Raw genomic sequence first — 6,000 nt, 5'->3', positions numbered from 1 at the left:
CACAAGATTGGCGTCTCTCATCCACACGCATTACTCGCTCCCACTCAAAATCACAGGACTTTTTCCGGGCTGCACCCACTCTGAGGAATGCCCGCCCACGCACAATACTACTTTCCTCTAGTCTCCAACCCTTCAAGCGTTCCCTGAAAACTCACCTGTTCAGGCAGCTTATCACATGCCCAAGCCACCCACCTACATAGACTACAGCAGGCCTGGCCAACCAGTGGCTCTCCAGATGTTGTGAAACTACACATCACAGCATGCCTTGCCACAGTTTTAGCATTCCCTAATAGCAAAACTGTGGCAAAGCATGATGGGACTTGTAGTTTTACAACAGCTGGAGAGCCACAGGTTGGCCAGGCCTGGACTACAGCCTCAAATAAAGACTTTTAAAGGCCATGGGACAGTAGTCTACCTCTATAGTCATGGGTGCAAGAGAAAATTCGACCCCGGATTACACAGGAGGATAGTGAGAATGGTAGGAAAAGAGCAGAGGAAAACCTCCAGCAAGCAGGACTACAGGTGAAGGTAAGTCAGTATATGATCGCACCACCCAACGCTATCAGAGTGACAACGGCCTCCCCGGAAGAAGATGCAGAAGGACTACACTTTTGAGAAACAAAAAAAACAAAAAACTGGACTGGAATTTTAAAAAATGCATATTGCCACAATGCTTCTGGGAGAATGTCCTATGGGCAGATAAATCAACATTTTAGGCAAGTCACGTTAGCTCTATATTCAGATGACTAAACGAAGCCATAAAAGAGAAGACCACCATATCTTCTGTCCCACATGGAGGAGGCTTGGTCATGTTTGGGGCTGCCCAACTGCGCCTGGCACGGGGTGCTTTGAATCTGTGAAGGGCACAATGGAATCTCAAGACTAACGCAGCATTCTGGAGTGAAACATACGGCCCAGTCGCAGGTCATGGCTCCTCCAACAGGGTAATGACCCAAAACACAGCTAAAACCAGTCAAGAATAAATAAGAACAGAACATTGGACTACTCTGAAGTGGCCTTTTATGAGCCTACGGAACATTTATGGAAAGAACTGAAACATGTAGTCTGGAGAAGGCACCGTCACACCTGAGACAGCTGGAGAAGTTTGCTCAGGAAGACAGGGCAAACCTACCTGCTGACAGGTGCAGAAGTCTCACTGAGAGCTGCAGAAAGCACTGCATTGCCTCTACAGATGGTGTAACTAATTACTAGGATACAGGTCCCACCAGGTTTGCCCAATGTCATTTCCATTTGTTTCATTATTTCATATATTCTGTTGAATCAAAAATCTGATGTAACATTCTATTAAATATTTAACAAATAATACTGAATGCCAATTCCTTTTCTCACTTTCGAGTTATTTCAATGAAAAACATGGGTCCTTCATGGAAAGGTACCAACAAATTTGTGCACGTCTGTAACTTGACATGCTCCAACACTCAGCTCAGTCATATAGCTGCACCAACATGCAATATGTAGCACTTATCATTGTGTATCAATAAGGGCCATCTCGCTGTATAAGCACACAGGGCAGCTGCCCAAGGGCTCCAAGATCTTAGGGGTATTCGAGCTGGCGCCTCCAGAGCTTCTTTTGGGAGGCAGGTAGAGAATATGCTGAAGCCGCTCTGACTATGAATTAGACATTCCTTCCAGCCTGCAGCTAGAAAGTGACTGGTGATCCCCATGCTGATTGGTCCACAGCTCCAGCTATCCACCAATCAGAGTGTAGCATTTTCTACCCGTCTCCTAGCCTGCAGCTAGACAGTGACTGGCAGTCCGCATGCTGATTGGAGGACAGCTGCAGCTAGCACAGTCCTGGCAGCCATTCACTGTATGGAACCATCTGGACAGACCGTTGTTATTTTTTTAATGTATTATTGTGAATGGGTGGGTATGTTTTGCTCAAGGGCCTTTGATGCTGTTAAGACAGCCCTGGCATTCAAGCCTATTTCCACATACAGTTTACGCTTTTGAGTAAAGTGATAAATCGTTCATATCTTTCAGTGAGGATGCTTCAACGATGAACGATGCGCATACCCGCAATCATTCATCATTAAACAATCATCGTTTAAACATGCCAGTCAATTTGGATGATATGAGACTACAGTGTGTAGGCTTTAAATTGTTGGGAGGAAAAAAAAAAATAAGACCATCGATAAAATCGCCAACATCGCCCAGTGTGTAGCCCTTAAGACCCTCTCACCTCTATGTCTGCATGTCATCATCCAGTCTTGCTTTATTACGGTTTTGATCTCAATTGTAAAGTGCAACGGTATACGTTGGCGCTATATAAGTAAATGCAAATAAATAATGGGTATTGCTCTTTACAATATTGAACACTAAGGTTCCGTTCACACAAGAATTTCCTCAAAACGAGGTGTGCCGCCCCCCGTCCACTGCTCCCAAGGACAACTTCGTACCCAACACACGAGGAAACAGCGCACATGCCATTTTCCATCGTACTACAAACCCTGCCACTGTCTTGCATAGTTTTAAAATGGTCAAGGCCCTCTTTACCAAATACGGTTTTAAAACTGGATGTAACGTCCCCCACTGTCATTCTATTAGGGGGGGGATGGAGAGTTACAGCTTTTATTTTGTAAGGAAATGTCCCCTTTAATAAAGCCAAACACACAGGCAGCAGACTACAAATACAAAGTCATGCTAAACACACCAAACCAGGAAAAATAAGATTCTCTACGCTTCGATATCATCCGCTGCTCAGATCCGCTGAGTGTCAGTTGTGTGCCGCATTTGTACATTACCAGATATTCATTTCATTCCTTGTGCAATTTGTCAGGACCAGTTCTGAGGGATGTAGGAATCACATGTGGCACAGACAAAGTTACTTGGCAGAGTGCTTTATTGCAACTCTTAAAAAGGCAGGACATGGCTGAGGGCCACAGTTGTGATCACATGACAGCAACCAGCCAATCCAAGTGCACTTTCTTTGAACAATGCTTAGGGAGCTTTGATTGGCTAGGTCTGGTGTCACGTTTTCACATATTCCATGGAGCTGGGGCCCGTTGCGGGGCCCACATCATACTGGCCGCATCTGTACACAGACTCCCTTTATCTAACGTAAACTAGCAGCACCTCTGGTCTGATCAAGCACAGGCCATAGTCAGCATCCCTGGCCGGTACTAGTATCCGGTGCTAAAGATGCCATTTTACCATCGCAGCTGCCCAGTGACACCATAAATGGGGGGGGGGGGGGGGGATTTTTATTTTTTTTCCTTTGTGTGGGGTGGGGGAAATGATCTCAAAGCATTTGGGCAACAGTCTTCAGAAACCTAAAAAGTTCAAGTAGTGGGATTTCCAGGTAATAACCCCAAACGGTAGAAAAGTCTATAAAACAGGTCTGGGGCACCCCCGCATCGCTGCAGTGGTATCAGCAATCAGTTTGTCATTTTTAAAAAAAATAATCAGCAATTATTATCCTTCCTGGCAGTGTTAACTTTGTAAACCCCGAGTTCTTCAGGTTAAAATCCAGCCAGCATGGAGAGTGCTTCCCAGTGGATGTGCTAACCAACGCCACAAGGAGTGATGTACAATCTAGGGAGAGAGAAACCAAAAACTATTGTTACTACTATAGTAAAATAAACAGGTGGTGGTGGGGGGGGGGGGGGGGGGAGGGATATGAGAGAAAGAGGGAGGATAGAGAGTGAGGGAGAGAGAAAATAGGATTTTAATTACCTACCGGTACATCCTTTTCTCGTAGTCCGTAGAGGATACTGGGGTCCACATTAGTACCATGGGGTATAGACAGGTCCACTAGGAGCCATTGGCACTTTAAGAGTTTAATAGTGTGGGCTGACTCCTCCCACTATGCCCCTCCTACCAGACTCAGTCTAGAAACTGTGCCCAAGGAGACTGACCTACTTCGAGAGAAGGAAATACACAGTGGTGAGATTCACACCAGCTCACACATAAGGCAAACCAAGCTAACCAGCCTGAACAACCTCAGCAACGGCTGAATAAAAGTACTTAACCAAGTAACAACACAGTACTAAACTAAGTAACAACTGCAGGAAAACGACGCGCTGGACGGGCGCCCAGCTTCCTCTACGGACTACGAGAAAAGTATTTACCGGTAGGTAATTAAAATCCTATTTTCTTACGTCCTAGAGGATGTTGGGGTCCACATTAGTACCATGGGGATGTACCAAAGCTCCCAGTACGGGAGGGAGAGCGTGGAGGCTCCTGCAGAACTGATTGGCCAAACTTTAGGTCCACAGAGGCCAAAGTATCGAACTTATAGAACTTAGCAAACGTGTTCGCCCCCGACCAAGTAGCCATTCGGCAAAGCTGAAAAGCCGAGACACCCCGGGCAGGCACCCAGGTAGAACCCATCTCACGAGTAGAGTGGGCCTTTACAGATTTTGGACACGGCAATCCTGCCGTAGAATAAGCATGCTGGATAGTGAACCTGATCCAGCGAAGCAGGACACCCAATTTTGTTGGAATCAAAGGACAAACAGAGAGTCTAACTTTCTGTGACGTGAAGTCCTCTTCACATAAATCCTCACAACATCCAAGGACTTTGAGGTAATTGAGGAGTCAGTAACCACTGGCACCACAATAGGTTGGTTGATATGAAAAGCCAACACAACCTTTGGAAGAAACTGCTGACGCGTCCTGAGCTCAGCTCTATCCTCATGGAAAATCAAGTAAGGGCTCTTGCAGGACAATGCCCCCAATACAGAGACACGCCTAGCAGAAGCTAATGCCAACAGTGTGACCGCCTTCCAAGTGAGAAACTTGACCTCAACCTCCTGTAAAGGCTCGAACCGATCTGATTGCAGGAACTGCAACACCACGTTAAGATCCCAAGGTGCCGTAGGAGGCACAAAGGGAGGCTGCATGTGCAGAAACCCTTTCAAGAAAGTCTGAACCTCAGGGAGTGAAGCCTACTGTTTCTGGAAGAAAATGGACAAAGCCGAAAGCTGGACTTTTATGGAGCCCAAACGTAGGCCCACATCCACACCTGCTTGCAGGAAGAGTAGAAACCGCCCAAGTTGAAACTCCACCGTAGGAAACCTCTTGGATTCACACCAAGACACATACTTTTTCCAAATGCGATGATAATGTTTAGACGTTACTCCTTTCCTAGCCTGGGTCAGGGTAGGAATAACCTTTTTCGGAATGCCTTTCCGAGTTAAGATCTGGCGTTCAACCTCCATGCCGTCAAACGTAGCAGTGGTAAGTCTTGATAAGCGAACGGCCCCTGTTGCAGAAGGTCCTCTCGAAGAGGAAAAGGCCTCGGATCTTCTAGCAGTAACTCCAGAAGATCCACGTACCAAGCCCTTCTTGGCCAGTCCGGAGCAATGAGGATATTTTGATTATTTTGAGAATCCTTGGGGTGAGTGGAAGTGGAGGGAACACATACACTGACCTGAACACCCACGGAGTTACCAGGGCATCCACCGCCACTGCCTGTGGGTCCCTCGACCTGGAACAATACCTCCGAAGCTTCTTGTTGAGGCGTGAGGCCATCATATCTATTTGAGGTACGCCCCAAAGACTTGTCACCTCTGCAAACACCTCTGGGTGGAGGCCTCACTCTCCCGGCTGGAGATCGTGTCCACTGAGGAAGTCCGCTTCCCAGCTGTCCTCTCACGGAATGAAGATTGCTGATAGCGCCACCGCGTGTTTTTCCGCCCAGAGGATGATTCTTGTTACCTCTGACATTGCATCTCTGCTCTTTGTTCCGCCTTGTCGGTTTATGTAAGCCACTGTCGTTACATTGTCCGACTGTACTTGAATGCCCAGATTTTTTTTAGAAAATGTGCCGCCTGTAGAAGACCATTGAACACGGCTCTTAGTTCCAGAATGTTTATCGGAAGGAAGGATTCCAGACTTGACCACCTTCCTTGGAAGTTTTCCCCCTGGGTGACTGCTCCCCAACCTCTGAGACTTGCATCCGTGGTTAGAAGGATCCAATTCTGAATCCCGAACCTGCACCCCTCCAGTAGGTGAGAAGTTTGCAGCCACCAGAGG

At 47.0% G+C, this 6,000-nt stretch overlaps 1 protein-coding gene across 1 annotated transcript in view; it reads right to left on the bottom strand.

Moving 5' to 3' along the window:
- Positions 1 to 2,845: 2,845 nt before the first annotated feature.
- Positions 2,846 to 6,000, bottom strand: part of LPCAT3 (lysophosphatidylcholine acyltransferase 3) — a 44,133-nt gene continuing 40,978 nt past the window's right edge. Inside the window, exon 13 of the mRNA XM_063962512.1 lies at positions 2,846 to 3,555. The gene's annotated coding sequence lies outside the window, so the exon portion shown is untranslated. The remainder of the gene's footprint in view (positions 3,556 to 6,000) is intronic.

This window comes from Pseudophryne corroboree, chromosome 3 (assembly GCF_028390025.1).
Source record: "Pseudophryne corroboree isolate aPseCor3 chromosome 3, aPseCor3.hap2, whole genome shotgun sequence".
In the NCBI taxonomy this organism is placed as follows: Eukaryota; Metazoa; Chordata; class Amphibia; order Anura; family Myobatrachidae; genus Pseudophryne; species Pseudophryne corroboree.
The sequence above is the reverse complement of the archived record's forward strand: the minus strand, read 5'-3'. Positions and strand labels throughout refer to the sequence as shown.